We start from the raw sequence: 22651 nt of genomic DNA, 5'->3' as shown, positions 1-22651 counted from the left end.
GATGTCCGAGTTCACAAAATATGTTCGAGTTTACTATTTCAGCATCCGATGATCGGACGTGCCTTTGCTTTTGTGAGTGCAGTTTTCGTCCGTGGATCCAATGGCGGGGTCTTCATTCAAGACCCCGTGCCACTTAGTGGTGGGGGGTGAGGGGGAACCTTCCCATGTCATATCTAAATACTAGTAAGAAGAATTAGCATTGGGCTCTTTCAAATTGTGGGTCTCCCATAAGAATTGAAAGGAGAAAAAGCCCAGAGTTTTGCCTGCGCGCGAGCTTTTACTACATGTGTACTCGGGGGAGGCGATCGCAGCTGCAGGCTCCTCAACCCCATCTGCTCGATCGCTTCTCCGCATCGTGCGAGTTCCCTGTCGTGGCTTTCTCATCAGACGCAGGAGATTTCTTTTCTCTGCAAGCCGCAGACCTCTCCAAGTCACATCGTCGTTTTAGAAAAAGACCGAATTTCCCACTGTTGCTTCGGAAGGTTGCCATGACTTATTCTCTACTACAATCTACACTCTCATCAGGTTTGCTCCTCAAAATCAGCTGCTTTGCAATCAATATGTGTATATGTAATAGGGTGTGAGTGTCGACTCTCCCAAGTCCAGTGTGAATTATACTGCTCATGGGCGTGATGCTATGTGAAAGCGAGATGTCTGCTTCTATTTTGTGCTTCAACTTGTACATCACAAGAAGGCAAAACATGGTTTTTGCTTTTGCAAACGAGGGCATCAGCTGGAGCCAAGCACTAGTCAAAAACGCAAGTTGCAATCAGTGCTGGTCAAGCGACTTGTGAGTTCATCAGTTATGGTTTTTCCATTGCCTCTCCCTCCCCCTCCTCTCTCATTGGCTTTGATGCACCTTTACAATTCGAATGCAAAGGTCTTGTCTCTGTGACCTTACATTTGAATGATACCCTTTAGTATGTTGCGTGCATTGAGCATGTGATTAGTAGGCACGTAAAGCTGTCTGAGCTGTCAGGCTAGAGGCGATTGGCAGAGGTGTGTGGCTATGGCGTACGATTGGAAAAGGGCCTCAGTTTTGTAGGCATGCTGTTATAAATATGGTAGACATCCCCTTACAGCTTTACTGAAGTACCCGTAGTCATACGAAGACTGTTGTTTTAATAATAGCAAGTGCTAGAGGTGTTAGCAACACTAATATCATGGCTCAAGTAAGGTGGGATTTGGGGTTGACCATGTATATGACATAAGGATTGGAAGGATCATTTCCCCGTTGGTTGACGGCCACCAACTTTTCAAGGCGCCCAGATAGTTTCTTGCGTTTTGTGGAAATTTATACGGCTGGCTTTTTCGCATTTTACGCCAGTAGTCCATACATCTGTTATACGCTTGGACACTCCAAGCGAGAAATCAATAGCAACACACGAACAAAATCTGCAAACAACTGAACTTGAATTGAGAGAGAGAGAGAGAGAGAGAGAGAGAGAGAGAGAGAGAGAGAGAGAGAGAGAGAGAGAGAGAGAGAGAGAGTCGATACGAGACGGCAAGAAGAGGAGAGTCAACATGAGATGGCGGAGTTCCGTCTCTAGATGCATTGGCCCCAAAGATTGACGCCCCTTTCGATATTTCTTTATTATTGCTTCGCAAAGGTACAACTCCCTGAGGGTCCAGGTCTCTTGAGACTTTGCGTCCAAATGCATCTCAAAAGATTGACCCTCCAGGCACTTATAAACAGTACAAGGGATGCCCAAAAGCAGAGCCCCAAAGGTTGTGGTCCAAAAGCACTTGGCACCAAAAGAGCTGGATGTGGCATGGTTTCATTTGTTATGCGTATATGCAATCATCCAAGATTATGGTACATGGTACATGCAACGGCAAAGGGGCAAGGTGCAACAAGACAAGGCCATTAGTCATCAGTTAAAAACCCTAGCAAATTCCAGATTGCTTAATCCTTGTGAGCAAGAGATTTTATGTGCTGCGAAGACATCATTGATGCACAAAGCCAGGCGGAAATTGGAAAAGTGGAAAGTAGATTGCATCGATCCAATTTTAAGGACAAAGGCTTTTCATAAAAAAAAAAAAAAAAGAACTTACATCATTCGCGACAACAAACAGCCATTAAAAGAGTTAAGAATGAATATGGACAATGGCCCACCACTAAGATACAGTTAGCAACGTCTATGGTGGATCGTTATCAACGGATATTTGTAGCTCCAATGGCTCCTTCACACGAGGTGTTGCAAGCCACGCAATTATTGTTGTCACATGTGCATCCCATATTGATTGTGGTTGATGCAGATGCACTCAAGGGTGAATTCGTTGAAGCTAAGTTATGTAGCAGTTTGTTACATCTTGGTCATTGGAAATCTCTTGGATAAGATGGTCTTACTGTTAAGTTTTTCCTTCGCTTTTGGGATTCTTTAAAGTAGCCTCTACTTTTCATGATGAAGTATGCATGGACTACACAATCTTTGCCAGTATCGTGAAAAGAAGTGAATCTATTGCCTAACAAGCTTCATGTGAATCCTTCTCTCACTAGCATCCGATTACACGTATGCCGCTCATCTACGAATTGATATCGATAATGCTTGCTACATGCATTAAAGGTCACTTGTTTTCTGGCATACATGCCACTCAGTATGGGTTCATTCCTCGAAGACAAATTATGGATAATCTTGCTAATATTAGCCTTCCTCGGAATTGAATATCCTAAATATACAAATCAAGATTTACTTATCATGCAGGTTGATAATGAAAAGGCATTGGATATAGCTCATTGGGATTTCATTGCACGAATAATGGAATGCTTGGGCTTTGATATTGGAATGCGGCGGGTGGTTTATTTTCTTTTATGAACATAGTCAATCTTTGAGCATAATTGGTGTTGAGCTTACGCAGTCATGGGATCTTGGTCGTTCTATCAGACAAGGATGCCCTTTGAGTGCTATGTAAAAATGCTATTGCCACTCGTCCTCTGTTGTTTAATTTGGAATCTTTGACAACCGCAAGGCACACCACCAGATGGGTGCAAGCCAATCTGATGTTGATGTAGGACCAAAGAACGCAAAGAGCACACTGCTCTTCACAAAAAAAGCATGTGGAGGGGGCTGAAAACGCTGCTGAACAGAGGTTTTCAATGTGCTCGTTGTCGCCTGACCAAACCGGGGGAGTCACAGGACCGTATGAGAAAGTGGTCTGCTGATTTGAAAGCCTTCAGAGAGCTGAGAACAGCACGTCACCACACCTTCGCTGCACTTTGGCAAGGGAAAGGGGGGCAGGGGGGGTATATGTTACTTCGCATGTCATGAAGAAGTTGGAGGCCTTCATCATGACTACCGGTAAGCCTATCTCTACTCCGATGCATAGTAACATTTTCCCCCGTTCCGTTTCGGGAGAAACAACATTTCCAACCTTTCGTTTTTTGGGAGTAAAAAATATGTGTGTCTCTTTTTATTCTCAATCAAGCCTGAGTATAGTTTTTATGCACTTGCATTTCTCTGTAGGTAGACTCTACACACTTTGTGTATTGCTCTCTCTCTCTCTCTCTCTCTCTCTCTCTCTCTCTCTCTCACGGGTACTTGAGAGAGACTCGTGGCTTCTTTACACACTTAATGTGACTAGGGGGCATTTTGGGTGGCTTTGTTTATGATTTAAGTCCTAAATATTTTTTGTTATATTTCACACACCACTCTGCGGCTTCACAGGTCTAGGGCATGCATGTACGGCTAATGTGCCTCTGGGCTGGCCACCCATAGCATATGCATATAGGCTGCACTTTTGTCCGACAGCCTAGGTTTGGGGCGGCCACCCGCCCAGTATGGACTCCCTTGGGCACTTGTATATATGGGGACAGGGGGATACCCATGCATATATATAATCTGGCATTGTACGGGCTCATGCTCTGGTAGTCATGGGGGGCTGATTGTCCCCTCTTCCCCTACACCAGCGTTTTGTGATGTGTCTGTTGTCTCTCTCTCTCTCCCCTCTCTCTCTCTCTCCCCTCTCACGCTTGCCCTCTAATATGGTATCAGAGCTCAGGCTCTCCATGTCAGGGCGCACCTTCCGCATCATGTACTCCTCCCAAGAAGAAGATCAGCCAACGTTTTTGCAAGGAGAGGCCAGCGCTCAACCTTCAGCAGCGTTCCATCGCAAAGAACCTGCGTTTTCAGCCCATCTGCGTTTTGGGCAGCAGAAAACCCTAGCGTTTTTTGGAGGCTGCTTGCATTTTGCTCTCCTTGGTGGCGATCACCTCATGGATGCCAGCACTGGCCCTTTTGGGCACTTTCCTCGTTGGAAATCCCCTCCCTCCACCTACGCTCTTGGGCAGACAACAGCTGCGTTTTCAGCCAGCATCTGCATTTTTGGCAGGCTGCTGCGTTTTCAGAAGAGGAGGGGAGCGCTTGGCCACACCATCTACAGATATTGCCTCCTATCCGGCTTGGCATCCGGTGCCTTGCCGGCGACAATCCTCTTCAATCCTTCAGATTTCATCCTGCTGTTTTCTCTGTTTTCAGCCCACGTGGGGTTGTGACTTTGATTCCCCACCCTCCCCACACCCTCTGCACCACTTCGGACCATGCCATGAGCGTACGAGCACGCTGAAAATCACTGGACAGCAGCGTTTTCATCACCTCGCAGTTGCGTTTTTGGGTGGACAGCAGCCTCTTGGCTTGTGTTTTTCACAGAGGATGAAGTTACCTCCTGCCAGGACACCATCCGGTGGTGGTCCGTGCGTTCTCTTAGTGACTGCTGCAGTACACGGTATCTTCGACATCGGCTTGATCATCTACGGGCGTACGATCCTCGGGAGTTCCATTCATTCCAGCCATGTTCATGCGGTTGCGCACTCCAGAGGGGGTGGTGACTTGTGGTTTGCACACACACCTATGCACTCATCAGAGGAGTTCACACAAGATATGGCCATGCTCATGGCATATGGGATTTTGGCATTCCCAGAGAAGACACCACCATCTTGGGTGGACAGACACTTACCACTTGACTCAACACGTCATATCACTTGCTTATACAGGAGCATCTACATGGACTTAGGGAAAGGATCTTGGATCTCTTCTTGGACAGGTTCATTGCTTGGATCTATAAACTAGAGTGGGGCTTCAGTGCTTTGGACTCTCTTGGAGAGTTTACTCGCAAGATGTGGGAGATCAAACATCATCCGACTATATCCGGAGTCACCTGAAGCTTGGCTTGGATGGTAGTGTAGTTGCTCTTCTACACTCCTGATCATTTGGATTGCTACCTTCAGAGTTGCTTACACTCACCCTCGGTAACCTTACAGCAGACTTATGCCCCAACCTGGGCAGTAGGCCACTCCCAACTCACTCACATAGAGAGCCACACCAACATGCGTCGATTATGTTTCGATTGACACCGGAGGATTGGAGGCAGGAGATACATGCAAGACGACGCAGACATCTTGGTCTTGCCACTTCACTTCGTAGTGCAGACTGTTCAGTCTGGCTTCCCTACTTCATACAGGATGATTACGATGCCGACAGCTTGGTCTGACTACGCCTCTTCTCAGAGGCCCTTCATAGCGCAGATTGTTGAGTCTAGCTTTCCCCTCATCTTGGATTACCCTACTTACTGACGAGACACCATTTGGTTGTGGTCCGTGCGTCTCTCAGTGACTGCTGCTGTGAGATCCCCACCCCGTCGTATCAAACAACGGATCTGATGGTAAACCTAGTGGCCACTAGATCTATAGCGGAAGCAAACAAAATGGTTCAGGGTTCACCTAGCGGACGATCTCTCATCACAAAGTGAGTCGAGTTCGAGCCTACTAGCAACGAGATCTAGCTCCACCTCACAGGGGAAGCGTACTTAACTATCTAGCGATCCTAAGACCCACCTTCCAAGAGGAGAGAAACCTCGAGTGCCTTTTTTCCCATGTTTCAGAGGCACGTACTCTCGAGATTTCACCGCTCTTGGGGCAATGAGTATTACTAATATCGAGTAAGCACTATGGGGACAGAGAGTTCCCGACCAATCGGGACCACCCATCTTGTAGGCATTGGCAACCTGAGCCAAGCCCCCACTTTCCACCCCCACACTCACACTTCCTTGTGTGACCTAATTACTACCACAAAGGTTGTTCAACATAAAGATTCCTTGTTTAATTCCGAATCACATTGTTCGTTAATACAGCCCTTCAACCAGTATTGTAAACAACACGAAGACAGAATTCTAGTAAAAATTCTACTCAAACTTATTCATAAAAATTCCAATGTCCTGGAGGTACAACATCCCCCCTCCAGCGAGAGTTTACTCCTCCCGTTGTCGCCTAGCTGCCCATACAACTAGGTATGTCCACCGCATAGAAAGCACGACATGGACATTCCCACCGCATAGAAAGCAAGACGTGGGTTCCCATCGCTTAACCAGCAGTCGTGGGTATCCACCGCTTAACCAGCAGTCGTGGATTCAAGAGCCCTTAACTAGGAACTCTGCCCCCTGTGATCAGTAGGGGGGTCAGGACTGATTCAACATTGGAAATAAAATGAACATGTCGAGCTAAATTTTCCCTAGCAAACATTCTTTCCTCTTGCAAACAGCATACCCATCAATCATTTCTTTCCTACTTTATACTTAAATGTACTATGCATTCAATGCCAAGGTTTCTGTCGGATTTCTCCAACATGTTCGGGGATATGTTCATTCCTAACTAATCGTATGCAATGTTAATTAAACAACTTGAATAGAAATTGGGACCTACCTCTTCCATTTCTTCGTCAATAGCCCGTGAGATGGCCGGTATTTGCTCGTCTATGGGAGCCTTTCCTTTTCCGTTGACATTGCTTGTTTCCGCCTCGCGGTCGTGGGCTCCACCGAAGCGAGTTCTCTTAACCGGGGCCATTTTTCTCACTACTTAAATGATAGACTTGAAAAAAAATAGCTAAGGTCCGAGCGTAACATGACAAACCAATCGGCAGATTAGATTTATTAAAGACTCCTCCTTATGCATGAGGTTAGATTTTTTCTCTTTTTGCCCTAGCAATTTTTAAGGGTAATTTTGTATCCACCCTATGGGAAACGACTCTAAGGTTAATTACTTGGCCTAGATGATTAAGAAATTCATAGTTTTTCTAATTGATTCACGAAAGATATGAAGTAAGCAAGCTCATTCATTTTCCTAGAGCAATATGAAGGTGCAGAGTGACCGCAGGCATGTGTGATGGAAAAACCTTCTTCTTATTGGACTAATGACGGATTAATTTTCAGCCTTAATCGCATCTAAAACTCTATTGAGTAGTGAAAGATTGAATTCTGACAATTCTACACTATTACTAGCTGACAATTTATTGGCTATACCGCCTAGAGAGAGAATCTTTCCTAATCATGCATTGATCCTTGATTAAGGATGATGAATGGCTGAATAAATTAACTAAATGAATGATAATTATGTAATGTACAGCTATGAAAACTTAGAGAGCAGCTATAGAGAATTATAGCTAAAAGTAGGCATAGTAGACAAGAATTATGAGTGGGTAATGATGAGATTAAGAAGAGCAGTAATTAAACCATAATTACCGTGATTAGGGGCTGAGAATCCTCTTAAATTTCTGATGCAATGAACCTTCAAGATGGGAATTTCGGCAGCACCTCCCTCCTTGCTTCTCCTTCAAAAGCTGTGTGTGTGCCGGTAGCACCTTCCCAGTGTGTAGGTGTGTGAGTATGCAATGTGTGTGTGTGTGTGTGTGCAGGTCTATAAATAGGCTCCTACAGGCTGAAAATCGATCTGGGTTGCTAAATGCATCTGGGAGCTTCTCCAGTTAAGCATGGCAAGTCTAGTTCTCTGTCCACCAAGTGTCAGGTTGGCTTGGTTAACTGGTTCTGAGACTGAGTTGCAGGCTTGGCAGCTTTCCCAAGACTCCCACAAAGCAAGAGGGCGCCCCCTAGCTGCTAAAGATGATCTGGAGTGGCCTGGGACCTGTTCCCACACAGCCCCGGGCTCTCGGTACCTCCCCGGACAATTTTTAGGAAATTTGGTTCTAGGCTAAAACGGGTCATACGAATCGGATTTTGATGCCGTAAATTGCCATACGAAGCTCTAACTAAGACGTACTGGCCCGAGTACCTCCCATATTTAGCAGCCCTCGGGGTCCGAAAATGCATTTTTTTCAAAAACGGGGTACAGGTGCAGATTTTCGAGACGGTCAAAACTAGACGGGTTGGGTGACCAAAAACTTACTATATTTGGAAATTTTCACAAAAATTATTTTAATTCACATTTCGAAGCTTTATGACATTTTAAACATCATGGCACTGACAGAATTCGGAAAACTGTTAAAAATAGTAACTTTTTTCCATTATGATCATTTCATGGTACAAGGGTCCTCTTTTTGGTTGGGGTCAGAGACCTTACAACCTCCCCAACATGAAAAATTTGAGATGTCCTCATCTCAAGAATACATCTGGATAAACTCTATGCTAACAACTACTTAGGTACATATATCCTTTGTCTAAAGTAAAGATATCCTTTGATAATAGAGTAGTCTTTAGCTTTATGCGTCTTATTCTGCTGAACTTTGATGAGATTCTGGTGCTTGATTTATTGCTCACTACGATTAGCAGTTGCATCATACATTGCTGCTCTCTCATCAGCTTCATCACCCACAGTTGGTTGTCTCACTGCGGCATTAGCGAAAGCTCTACTTCCTTGTCCTATGTTTCCTCTTCCTCGGCCTCCTCTTCCGTTTGGTTGACCTCGCCCGTTGACGTTCAGAGGTACATTATTAGCATTGGATGTTTGGGAAATCCTTTTTGGACATCGACTTTTGTAATGTCCATACTCCTGGCACTCAAAGCATCTTATATTGGGAAACTCGGTAGCTGTCGTGGTAGCTACTACCGGACGATGGTTGTATGCAGGGTTGATTGGTCTGTTACTCCAGTTGTCTGTCCTGGCTCTCTTTGACAAATAGTATTCACTATCTTGGGTAGTCCTCTGAATCTCTTTAGCTAACGGTTTGGCCCTTAGCAAGGCATCTTGCAAAGTTACTGGCCTGAGAGCTTCTAGTCGGCTGTTCAGGGGGTCAACGAGTCCTTGGCAGAACCGTGCTACCTGTTGTTCCAATGTCATCTTAGGAGCATATCTCCGAAGAGTGACAAACTTTGAATAATATTCTTCGACAGATGAAGTCAGCTGCCGAAGGGAAAAGAACTCGTTCATCTTCAAGGTTTTATAGGCGGGTGGTAAGTAACGCTCAATCACAGCAGCCTTGATGTCTTCCCATGACTGGGAAGATACCTTGATATCCAAGTCCCTGCAATGTTGTTTCCACCAGATCTTGGCATCATCAGACAAGCGGAACATTGCAAGCATGGTTTGGTTCTCGGGTTGAGTTCTCGCAGCTTCGAAATAGTCGTCCATAGCCTCCATCCATACTTCTGCATCTCTTTCCACATTTTCCCCTTCGCCCTTAAAGGTTGGAGGCTGAGCTTGTTTAAGGAGAAGCTTCTTCTCTTGCGCTGCCGAGTAGAGAGCAGCAGGCGGTGCCTATCCAATGGTATAAAACTCATTACTATAGCACTCTTCTCAAATGAATCCTAAGCTTTTCCATACTCAAGAAGAAATTTAACTTTTGGGCTTAACGAGCCTACTTAATCTGTACATCTATCACAAGGGATTTTAACCATTCCACCATTTAAATTCCATTGAATACATCCAAAATTGTCCGATAAATAATGGTAAAAACTTTACTCGAGAGCTTTGATCCATACTTATAACTTTATGTGCATCAACAGGCTACCTGTCCGCAGTACTAGTCGCACCAACGGCTTCTCAAAAAACATCATGTGGAACCCACTGAATCCCGACAAGCTCAACGAGTAAAACTCTTTAACATCACTCAAGAGACAATCCACTAGACAAATCCAATGTCATTATTTTGGGAAACATCATGCTCAAGCTTTGAGTACGAGCTATCCTACTATCCCTTATTTTAAAAAAAAAAATTCAAACAACATCATCTTCCAGTTCGTAAACCTATAGCTCTGATACCAGGTGTGAGGTCCCCACCCCGTCGTATCAAACAACGGATCTGATGGTAAACCTGGTGGCCACTAGATCTATAGCGGAAGCAAACAAAATGGTTCAGGGTTCAACTAGCGAACGATCTCTCATCACAAAGTGAGTCGAGTTCGAGCCTACTAGCAACGAGATCTAGCTCCACCTCACAGGGGAAGCGTACTTAACTATATAGCGATCCTAAGACCCACCTTCCAAGAGGAGAGAAACCTCGAGTGCCTTTTTTCCCATGTTTCAGAGGCACGTACTCTCGAGATTTCACCGCTCTTGGGGCAATGAGTATTACTAATATCGAGTAAGCACTATGGGGACAGAGAGTTCCCGACCAATCGGGACCACCCATCTTGTAGGCATTGGCAACCTGAGCCAAGCCCCCACTTTCCACCCCCACACTCACACTTCCTTGTGTGACCTAATTACTACCACAAAGGTTGTTCAACATAAAGATTCCTTGTTTAATTCCGAATCACATTGTTCGTTAATACAGCCCTTCAACCAGTATTGTAAACAACACCAAGACAGAATTCTAGTAAAAATTCTACTCAAACTTATTCATAAAAATTCCAATGTCCTGGAGGTACAACATCCCTCCTCCAACGAGAGTTTACTCCTCCCGTTGTCGCCTAGCTGCCCATACAACTAGGTATGTCCACCGCATAGAAAGCACGACATGGACATTCCCACCGCATAGAAAGTAAGACGTGGGTTCCCATCGCTTAACCAGCAGTCGTGGATTCAAGAGCCCTTAACTAAGAACTCTGCCCTCTGTGATCAGTAGGGGGGTCAGGACTGATTCAACATTGGAAATAAAATGAACATGTCGAGCTAAATTTTCCCTAGCAAACATTCTTTCCTCTTGCAAACAGCATACCCATCAATCATTTCTTTCCTACTTTATACTTAAATGTACTATGCATTCAATGCCAAGGTTTCTGTCGGATTTCTCCAACATGTTCGGGGATATGTTCATTCCTAACTAATCGTATGCAATGTTAATTAAACAACTTGAATAGAAATTGGGACCTACCTCTTCCATTTCTTCGTCAATAGCCCGTGAGATGGCTGGTATTTGCTCGTCCATGGGAGCCTTTCCTTTTTCGTTGACATTGCTTGTTTCCGCCTCGCAATCGTGGGCTCCATCGAAGCGAGTTCTCTGAACCGGGGCCATTTTTCTCACTACTTAAATGATAGACTTGAAAAAAAAGAGCTAAGGTCCGAGCGTAACATGACAAACCAATCGGCAGATTAGATTTATTAAAGACTCCTCCTTATGCACGAGGTTAGATTTTTTCTCTTTTTGCCCTAGCAATTTTTAAGGATAATTCTGTATCCACCCTATGGGAAACGACTCTAAGGTTAATTACTTGGCCTAGATGATTAAGAAATTCATAGTTTTTCTAATTGATTCACGAAAGATATGAAGTAAGCAAGCTCATTCATTTTCCTAGAGCAATATGAAGGTGCAGAGTGACCGCAGGCATGTGTGATGGAAAAACCTTCTTCTTATTGGACTAATGACGGATTAATTTTCAGCCTTAATCGCATCTAAATGTGGGAGAAGATTAAGTATAATTTAATTACAACTCTATTGAGTAGTGAAAGATTGAATTCTGACAATTCTACACTATTACTAGCTGACAATTTATTGGCTATACCGCCTAGAGAGAGAATCTTTCCTAATCATGCATTGATCCTTGATTAAGGATGATGAATGGCTGAATAAATTAACTAAATGAATGATAATTATGTAATGATGTACAGCTATGAAAACTTAGAGAGCAGCTATAGAGAATTATAGCTAAAAGTAGGCATAGTAGACAAGAATTATGAGTGGGTAATGATGAGATTAAGAAGAGCAGTAATTAAACCATAATTACCGTGATTAGGAGCTAAGAATCCTCTTAAATTTCTGATGCAATGAACCTTCAAGATGGGAATTTCGGCAGCACCTCCCTCCTTGCTTCTCCTTCAAAAGCTGTGTGTGTGCCGGTAGCACCTTCCCAGTGTGTAGGTGTGTGAGTATGCAATGTGTGTGTGTGTGTGTGCAGGTCTTTAAATAGGCTCCTACAGGCTGAAAATCGATCTGGGTTGCTAAATGCATCTGGGAGCTTCTCCAGTTAAGCATGGCAAGTCTAGTTCTCTGCCCACCAAGTGTCAGGTTGGCTTGGTTAACTGGTTCTGAGACTGAGTTGCAGGCTTGGCAGCTTTCCCAAGACTCCCACAAAGCAAGAGGGCGCCCCCTAGCTGCTAAAGATGATCTGGAGTGGCCTGGGACCTGTTCCCACACAGCCCCGGGCTCCCGGTACCTCCCCGGACAAGTTTTAGGAAATTTGGTTCTAGGCTAAAACGGGTCATACGAATCGGATTTTGATGCCGTAAATTGCCATATGAAGCTCTAACTAAGGCGTACTGGCCCGAGTACCTCCCATATTTAGCAGCCCTCGGGGTCCGAAAATGCATTTTTTTCAAATTCGGGGTACATGTGCAGATTTTCGAGACGGTCAAAACTAAACGGGTTGGGTGACCAAAAACTTACTATATTTGGAAAATTTTCACAAAAATTATTTTAGTTCACATTTCGAAGCTTTATGACATTTTAAACATCATGGCACTGACAGAATTCGGAAAACTGCTAAAAATAGTAACTTTTTTCCATTATGATCATTTCATGGTACAAGGGTACTCTTTTTGGTTGGGGTCAGAGACCTTACAGCTGCAGTTGACGGTAGCTTCTACAGTGCAGACTGTTTAGTCTGGCTTTCCTTGTTTCGGAGGACGTTTATGGCGCAGATTGCTACATCTGGCCTTCCTAGAGTTTTTCACAGCTTAGTCACCTAGCCACACTGGGTTACAGGTTCATGCATTGACAGGCTTCCGGTCATTCTCATGACGGTGCTTGGGCTTCCCCATTTTCTCCAGACTGTTTGACTACAGACAACACAGATCCTATTGGGCAGGACACTTGCAGGTCTATTGGCACGTCTTTTACGACAAGAAGTTGTTTTCACACTTAGTTCGAGACCTTCACGTAGTATCTTCACCCTGTATCGGCGAAGTACAACAGTTTGCTCCACTGCTCGTGACGACACTTTACCATGGAGATATCTCGGTGGTTGGGACACCCCAGACTGTGGCTACACTCATGGAGTATCCTTCTGTGGACACCGCAGTAGACATCATCATTTGCCTCACATCTTCTGCTTTACGCGGTTTGTTCAGCATCAGATGCTTAGATGGGTGTTAGATTTCATACACCACTCTGTTGCTTCACAGGTCTAGGGCATGAATGCACGGTTCATAGCATATGCATATAGGCTGCACTTTTGTCCGGCCACCCAGGTTTGGGGCGGCCGCCCCGCCTAGTATGGACTCCCTTGGGCACTCATATATATGGGACTAGGGGGGTACCCATGCATATATATCATCTGGCATTGTACAGTCTCATGCTTTGGTAGTCATGGGGAGATGATCGCCCCCTCTTTCCCTACACCAGCATTTTGTGTTCTCTCTCTCTCTCTCTCTCTCTCTCTCTCTCTCTCTCTCTCTCTCACGCTTCCGCACACGCGCGCACTCACATTTCTACACTTCGTTAATTTTTTCATTAAAAGAAACGTTGTTCCTTGACATTTCGACCTCGATCGAAACTCTGAAACTCTGGTTTTTTTGTTTCTGTTTCTACTATTCCAATTTCTTGTACCGAACAAAAAATCTTGTGGTTCCTTTTCGAGGTCAAATGTATTCCACCTTCGATCATCATTTAATTCTTTCAAGAAAATCGAGTAAAAAAAACTCGATTTCATGGAGTACAATCTCTTTGCCCTTCATTTGTCAAAGTTGCTTTCTTAGCCCGATAGTCAACCTCGACGTTGTTCTTGTGGTACCAAGGGATTCCTCGAAGGACATCACACCCTTCCAAAGGCATGATATAAAAGTCCTCGTGCCCTAAACACCTATATCATTTATTTCTTGTTGGGTCGTGGGGGATTTTTCCAGGCATTGCCCTACCTTCCTTTGGGCACCTATTTATGGGGCCAGGGGGGTACCCACTTCCATCATCTATTGTACTGAGGTTCTCTTGCTCTGGCAGTCGTTTGGGGCTGATGGCCCCCTTTCCTACACATTGCGTTTGTGGTCTCTCTCTCTCTCTCTCTCTCTCTCTCTCTCTCTCTCTCTCTCTCTCTCTCTCTCTCTCTGTGTGTGTGTGTCACGCTTCCGCACATGCGCACTCTCACATGGTATTAGTAGCTTAAGCTTTCGATGGCCTGGGACAACGCATCTCCCCATCAGGTTCTCCTCCCAAGATCAGCATAACCAGCGTTTTCATGAAAAATCTGCTAGCGTTTGGCAAACACCAGGCGCGCGATGAGATCTGTGTTTTTCGTTGTGGAGGATCCCCCTTCATCGGCGTTTTTGCAAATCAGGTCAGCGTTTTTGCATTAGGTTGCTAGCGCTTCACTTTTGGGATCATTTCATCGCCGGAAACCTCCTCTGCTCCCATCTGCGGTTTTCAGCCAGATCTGCGTTTTTGGGTTTTCAGCCCATTTTCGGCGGTTTTATTGGTCACTTTGTGTTGTTGACACCTTACACAAGTTGTTGGGCACCTAGGATACCCATCAAGCCTTTGTTTTTTCAGCAAACAGGAGGTTTTTGATGCCAAAAAGTGCAGCAAAAGTGGGCTGCAAATTGACCCGTGCTTTTGCAGCAGGAGGGCAGCGCTCAGCTTCTGGATCCCGGATCTCGCCACCACCTACTTGGCTTTGCATTTGGTGCATTGCCGGCGAGTATCCTCTGTGTCTTCATCAGATTTCAGCCATTACCCCCTGCTGTTTTCTCTGTTTTCAGCCCTCCGATGGCTGTGCACACAGAGTAATCTTCCCTACACCCTTTGCACCGCTCCGGACCCTGCCGAGAGCGTATGAGCACGCTGAAAATCGCTGGACAGCAGCGTTTTCATCACCTCGCAATTGCTTTTTTGGGTGGACAGCAGCCACATGGCTTGTTTTTTTCACAGAGGATGAAGTTACCTCCTGCGAGGACACCTTTCACCACTTGTGGTCCGTGCGGTCTCTTAGTGACTGTTGCAGTACACAGTATCTTCGACATCGGTTTGATCATCTATTGGCATACGATCCTTGGGAGATCCATTCATTCCAGCCATCTTTTGGTGGTTGCGCACTCCAGAGGGGGTGGTGACTTGTGGTTTGCACACCTATGCACTCATTAGAGGAGTTCACACGAGATATGGCCATGCTCATGGCATATGGGATTCCGACATTCCCAGAGAGAACACCACCATCTTGGGTGGATAGACACTTACCACTTGACCTCGACACGTCAGATCACTTGCTTACACAAGAGCATCTACATGGACTTAGGGGGAGGTTCTTGGATCTCTTCTTGGACAGGTTCATTGCTTGGATCTACAGACTGGAGTGGGATTTCAGTGCTTTGGACTCTCTTGGAGAGTTTACCTGCAAGATGCGGGAGATCAAGCATCATTACGCGACTACATCCTGAGTCATCCGGAGCTTGGCTTGGATGGTAGTGCAATTGCTCTTATACACTCCTGATCATTTGGATTGCTACCTTCAGAGTTGCTTTCACTCATCGTTGATAACCTTACAACGAACTTATCCCCCGACTTGGGCAGTAGGCCACTCCTAGCTCATTCACATTGAGAGCCACACCGAGATGCGGTTTGGTGGCGTTGTTGGCGTGGATTCTGTTTTGGTTGACACCGGAGGATTGGAGGCAGGAGATACATGCAAGACGGCACAGACATCTTGGTTTGGCCTTTCCTCTTCTCAGAGGATCTTCACAGCGCAGTCTGTTCAGTCTGGCTTCCCTACTTCTACAGGACGATTATGGTGCAGACAGCTTGGTCTGACCACACCTCTTCTCAGAGGCCCTTCACAGCGCAGACTGTTGAGTTTGGCTTTCCCCTCATCTTGGATTACCTTACCTACTGACAGGACACCATCCGGTGGTGGTCTTTGCGGTCTCTCGGTGACTGCTGCAGCTTACGGTAGCTTCTACATTGCAGACTGTCTAGTCTGGCTTTCCTTGTTTCGGAGGACGTTTATGTCACAGATTGCTACATCTGGCCTTCTTGGAGTTTTTACACAGCTTAGCCATCTGGCCACATTGGGTTGCAGGTTCATGCATTGACAGGCTTCCGGTCATTCTCATGACGGTACGGGGCTTCTCCATTTTCTCCATACGGTTTGATGACAGAGACCACAGATCCTATTGTGCAGGACACTTGCTACATCTGGCCTTCCTGGAGTTTTTACACAGCTTAGCCATCTGGCCACATTGGGTTGCAGGTTCATGCATTGACAGGCTTCCGGTCATTCTCATGACGGTACGGGGCTTCTCCATTTTCTCCATATGGTTTGATGACAAAGACCACAGATCCTATTGGGCAGGACACTTGCATGTCTATTGGCACTTCTTTTACGACAAGGAGTTGTTTTCACACTCAGTTCGGGACCTTCACGTAGTATCTTCACCCTGTAACGGTGGAGTATAGCAGTTTGCTACACTGCTCGTGATGACATCTTTCCATGGAGATTTCTTGGCAATTGGGACACCCCAGATTGCTGCTTCACTCGTGGAGTATTAGCAGTAGGCATCTTCATCATTTGCCTCACATCTTCGGCTTCACGTGGTCTATTCAACATCCGGTGCTGAGAGGGGGTGTTAGATTTACACCACTCTGCTGCTTCACAGGTCTAGGGAATACATGTACGGCTAGTGTGCCTTCGGGTTGGCCACCCTTTGCATATGCATATAGGCTGCATTGCCTGGCTGGCCCCCTTTGGGCCGGCCGCCCACCTTGTCCGGGTGCCCTCATATATTTCCATATATCATTTATTTCTTGTTGGGTTGTGGGGGATTTTTCCAGGCATTGCCCTACCTCCCCTTGGGCCCCTATTTATGGGGCTAGGGGGGTACCCACTTTCATCATATGTTGTACTAAGGTTCTCTTGCTCTTGTAGTCAGTGGGGGGCTGATCGCCCCCTTTCCTATACATTGTGTTTGTGGTCTCTCTCTCTCTCTCTCTCTCTCTCTCTCTCTCTCTCTCTCTCTCTCTCTCTCTCTCTCTCTCTCTCTCTCTCTCACGCTTCCGCACTCTCGCACTCTCACACAGAGGCTATGTCAAACTGCTGGATGAAGGCCAAAGCCCTCGGAGCATCTCGGAATCAAGCAAAGGATTCAAATTTTATTGACCGTCCATCCTCTTTAAATTCCTTTGCCTTCTTGCTCTTATCTTCGAGGAAGTCGTATTGGTTGGCTCTGTAAAGTGCTTCTTCTTCGCATAAAACATGTGGTCATCGGAGTTCGAACTGCCAGAGGATGACTCCTTTGTGGAGCTATGAGAAACTGGTCGGAATCTGAGCTTCTTCGCCTTTTTCTTGTTCTTTTCAAAGCTTTACTTTTTGCTTCGCTTCTTTCCCTTTTTGTCCTCCTCACTCGAGTTGGAAGAGCTAGAAGAATTGTCAGTAGAAGAGGAATTTGAACTAGGTAGTGCTTCAAAATGCACACGCTTTTTCTGCTTTCTTGCAGATGCAAAAGAAGACTGACGGCCCAAGTAATGGGGGTAGTTCGCTTCTTGCCCTTTCTATCCTCCTCACTCGAGTCGGAAGAGCTAGAAGAATTGTTAGAAGAAGAGGAAGAAGAACTAGGTAGTTCTGCAAAATGCACACGCTCTTCTGCTTTCTTGTAGATGCAAAAGAAGATTGACGGCCCAAGTAACTCGATACTGACTGATTTGGGTCTGAACCACCTCTTGAAGTTCTTCTTTTGTAAACATCCTCGGAGTAAGAGGTTTTTTGATTGCCGGTTTGATTGGTGGTTCGGTGGCTTTCTGCCAGTATGCACTTCAGCCATGGACTGCTGGGTCAAAAATTTTGCAAACTGGGGATCTTTAGCAAACTGAAACATCTGCTTTGTGCACTCATCAACCTGTTGTCGACGTTGCATCTCCAAAAGTTCATACTGTGTAGGCCGAGGTGGCCCATACTCATCTTCTGCTAAATTGCTTGAATTTGCCGTATTACCTCCTCCCGCCTGAGCGGTTGTTGCTAAATTGGCTTTATCTGACATCAAAATAATTCTAAATAAATTATTGGATTTATAAGTGAGAGGGTTTTCTCGCTTGGAACACCAGGAAAAATAATTCTAAATGAATTATTGGAATTTTAAGTGAGAGGGTTTGTCTCACTGGAGACATCCAAGTACAGAGTATTCCTAGTGCGTCATTAAAAATAATGACGGGAGCACTGAGAATGGGAATATTTGTAAGGCCACTAGGAACGGGTACTTTCGATGCATCACATCGGATGGGTGACAGGGAGCATCAGTAAGAAGTATCCAACCATCCGGGAACGGACATCTCTGATGCGTCATAGGATGTGTGACATAGAGCATCGTGAAGGGGATTGTACCGTAAGTTCGGTAGGAAAGGACTAGGTGATGGGTATTCCTGATGCGTCACAAGGTGGGTGACGGGTGCATCGAAAAGGGGATATCCATAGTCGAGAGGAAATCCGAACTGGAAAGAGGAATACGCGTAAAGACGCAAGCACAAGAATAAAGATGGGTTCTCAGAAGCTTTTCTTAAAAAGCGGAAACTTTGAACGAGTTGTCCGGGAAGAGCAAACGCTTTCCTGCGAGGAATCTATGTCTGCATTGCATTTGTGCATGTGGTTGCATTTAGGGACGCCTGGGAAGTGCTGTGAAAGCATTGTTTTTAACTTATGAGGTTTTATTGAGTTTTTGGGCAGATTTAGACTATTTTTAAAATACGCCGGCCGCCCATTTAATAAGTGGGCAGCCATCCGATAAATAAGGCAACAAATCAGCCAGCGTTTTCTCTTTCTCTTTTTCTGGCAGAACAACGAAAAAAAAAAAAGATTTTTTTTTTGAAAAAAATAAAAATAAAAAATGAAAAAAAATGGCCGCGATCTCTACGCGAGCAGCAATTCGTGCCGTGGCCAAGGAGCTATAAAAGCACCACATGCCCTCACTGAAAGAAGGTTGCCAGCGCCAGCAAGGGAAGACTCTGCCGCCATAAGACGCAAGAGATCGCGAGACTACGAAGCACGGAAGTCGCTTTTCCCGCGCAAGAGCGACAGGTATCTATTGTGAAATTCGTTATACGAATGGTTGTCGCGTGTTTGCGTGTGTGTTTGAAGGTACTTCATCGCGAAGGAGAAGCGGGAAGGCTTCGGCCTACGCTTGGGAATTTCGGAAACGGAATTCGAAAATTGTATGCGGAGTCTCAACTCTGAGTACAGAAGGAAAAAGGATTGAGAGCTCGTCTCTCGGATTTCCCTTACGGGAAGGAACGACCATCGAGTCAGAGATTTAGAACGGAGGGGTTTTCTCCGGTTCTTGTGCTTGTAAAAAGATTCTCCCTAATAAAGAATTCTCTTTAGGGGGGGGACCAACCCATCTTCTCGTCCCCAGTACTGTGTCGATCTTCTCACTCTCTTTCTCTCTATTTATTTCTCTCTATATCCTTTGGCTTCAGTATTAAGTGATAAATTCTATTTATCCGAGTATATTTTATATTGTTATGCACTCCCGTTTGTGACAGCGGTTGAAGAAGAAGTTGATTGATTCTTTTCAAAATCCATAGGTGTCGCGAGAAAAGGGATCGGATTTTCCGGTAGAAGAGAAATCGGCCGTGCTCTAATGCCATTGTAACAAACTTGGACACCCCAAGTCAAGTTTTTGTCTCGACACAACAGCGATTCACTTAAAACAATCCACAACTTAAGAGAGAGGGAGAGTTGACACGGCCCGGCGTAGTTCCGTGCCAAAAGATATTGGCCCCAAAGACTGGCGCCCCTTTCGGTATTTCTTTTATATTAATCTTTGAGCAAAGTACACTTCCTGCGGGTCAGACTCTGCTTCGAGATGCTCTGAGAAGTGAGCCCCCTTGGGTCACTTATAAAGGTTTACAAGGGTTGCTAAAAGCAGAGCCCCAAAAGCATTAAACTCAAAAGCAAGCTTCCAAAAGCAACTTGGCTAAAATCTGCCAGCAAAAGCAGTCATCCCTAATTGCGGAAATTCGTACAGTCAAGCCACGTGAGCTAGCGTAAAATGCGGAAAAATCCGCACGCTGCCACATCAGTCAGTCAACGTGTTTTCTGGGATCCGTATTGTCTGCCACGTCAGCAATCCGTACCACTTGCCCACGTTAGCAAGTCTGCTAGGGTGCTGCCACGTCATCAGTTTGTGACAATATCGATCGTTTGGGGGCACTTTCTTTGACGACATCATCGTCTTCTGTAAGGTGCAACGGAATGAATGTTGAACTTTGCTCAAGATGAGTGCTCCGAACTGTGCTGAAGGTTCTTTTTGTTCTTATGGAAGGGAGAGCCTTCCGTTCTTAATGAGAGAGTGCAATGGACACAAACAAAGTGAATGGACACTGTGCGTGAAAGTGTATGAGACTGAGAGATAGAGAGAGAAGAGAATACGACACCAGGAAGTTGTCAAACCCTCCTCCGAAGGCCCCACTCTCTATGGTGAGAGTGGTCTACTTATGATTGCACAAATCTCTACAATGCTTGGACTTGCCGACGATGTCGACAACGATGAGGACGACGACGAGACGGGCTGAAATCTGAAAACTTTAAGGGCTGAAATCTGCAAATCTTCTATCTGTTGAATTCTGACTCTATGTTGTCGATGGCAACGATGCAACGACGACGCGCTGAAAACGCAGATGCTGAAATCAGCGTTTTCTGGGCTGAAACTGTAAACCTTGCAGAAACTGACCGTGTGGCAAGGAACTGTTGCGGGGAGGTGAGATCTATGAGGTTCGGGACTTGATCTGCGGTGTCTAAAGGCTGAAAACTGAAAACACTGATGGTTCTTGATGTTCCGTCGCGGTGAATTTGCAAAACGCTGGGGCTGATCTGCAAATAAAAAACGCTAGGGCTGAATTCTGCTTTGCTATTGCCGGTTGTCCTGCAAATGCAAAACGCTAGGCTGATTTGATGTTCTGCTGTTGCCGGGTTGATGCAGATGCAAAAACACTCATTGATCCTTGTTCTTGTCCAGAAATGCTAGCTTGCTACAGTGATGCAAAAATGCTAGGCCTCTTGGGTTCTGCTGAGAAGTTGCCTGTTGAGCGAGTGCTCCTGCTACCTCTTCTGCCAGAAAGTGCTAACTTTGGTTTGCTTATATAGAAACTTAGCAAAATTGCCCTACCTACTTTCCAACAAAAGTCATTTACAAATAATAAGTGAGAAGTGTCAAAAATAGGGAAAATAGGCTAAAGGCACTGGAAAATTCCCCTAAAGGATTTTGATGGATTCTGATGGGAATGCTTATGATCATGCTGTGTGCAACCAGAGGATATGCATCTATACTAAGTGCCTGGACATGCACGGTCTGCGAACAGACTCACAAAAGTGCCAGATCACTTCCTATTCTAGACTGACTTGACTGAACTGAACCCTGGTCATGCTGTAGCTTGTCCACGGACACATAGGGTTGGATGTGTCACTTGACATCCCCTCCTTTCCAAAGTGAGGTACTGGTATTGAACTGTATGGCGTCGAGGGAGATCGCCAATAGCATCTGGAATCTTGGAAGGGACTCTTCGCTGGCCCACTCTGATGTGTGGGTCGTGCGGTACTTGAACTTCATAAAGGTCTGCAACGCTTGCTTCTTTGGGCCGCGCCGAAAGCGACACAAAGTCTTCTGTAGCTCCTTCAATGCTTCAACTTTGTCTAGAGGTCATGCTTCTTTCTTCAAGAATCTCCATGGTTGAAAATTCCTGAAACCATTGCCAACACAAAACCATGAACATACCTATTCCATGTAAAGTGAGTAAAAAAAATCTTGTCTTCCTCAAAGAGTGGACATGCAATGTAGATGAACAAAGAGATGGAGTGCCAAACCGTTCACCACACACACATAAACAATGAGATCGAATCTTTCTCTTATGATCTAAAGCAATCAATTGTGGCAATTCACAACGGAAATGCCCATGCTGGGTGCTCATACTTTCATGTGCTCGTTCTACGAATGTGTCATGCCAAGGAAGAGACATGAAATGTGACTTCCTTACATACATACTTTTCAACTTTTCATGAACAATCCGCATACATTCGTGCTCATTCATGAGTGAAACGTGCTCAACGTACAATATGTCATGCCTAGGAAAAGGGATCACATAAAGACGTTGACAAAAATACAGGAAACGATCACGAATGAAACACTTGAACAATGCGTGCGTATGAATCATGCGAACACATAATACTTTCTGTGAGGGTTCTTTTGACTTCGATTCGAGAGCCAAGATCGGTTCTTCCTGAGGGGGTTCTTTGGACCTAGGCTCGAGGGCCAAGATCGGTTCTTCGTGAGTGATTGAATCTGCAATGAGGTTAGCTTCATTAGAGAAAGTATCAACTAACACATCATCCTTGTGAACAATCACATCATCTTCCTGCAAGTCATCATGCTTGTGAGAAATCACATCTTGATCATGCAAATCATCATGCTCATCATTATCATTCAAATCATCATGCAAATCATGTGTGTTTTGCTTTGGAGAAGTAGAGACTGAGAGAGTCTCCTTTTCCCAATTCTATGCAAAGTGCGCCTGCACTTGAGAAA

The 22651-nt window shown here is 45.3% G+C and overlaps 1 protein-coding gene across 3 annotated transcripts in view; it reads left to right on the top strand.

The window, feature by feature from the left end:
• Window positions 1–216: 216 nt before the first annotated feature.
• The window catches only part of LOC147420336 (uncharacterized), a 131182-nt gene continuing 108747 nt past the window's right edge, over window positions 217–22651 (top strand). For all 3 annotated transcript variants that reach the window (XM_086503866.1, XM_086503867.1, XM_086503865.1), the window contains exon 1: window positions 217–525. The gene's annotated coding sequence lies outside the window, so the exon portion shown is untranslated. The remainder of the gene's footprint in view (window positions 526–22651) is intronic.

The sequence above is a fragment of the Adiantum capillus-veneris genome, chromosome 28 (genome assembly GCF_014529385.1).
Source record: "Adiantum capillus-veneris isolate H3 chromosome 28, ASM1452938v2, whole genome shotgun sequence".
NCBI lineage: Eukaryota > Viridiplantae > Streptophyta > Polypodiopsida > Polypodiales > Pteridaceae > Adiantum > Adiantum capillus-veneris.
Note: the sequence above shows the minus strand (reverse complement) of the source record. Positions and strands in the feature narration are given on the sequence as shown.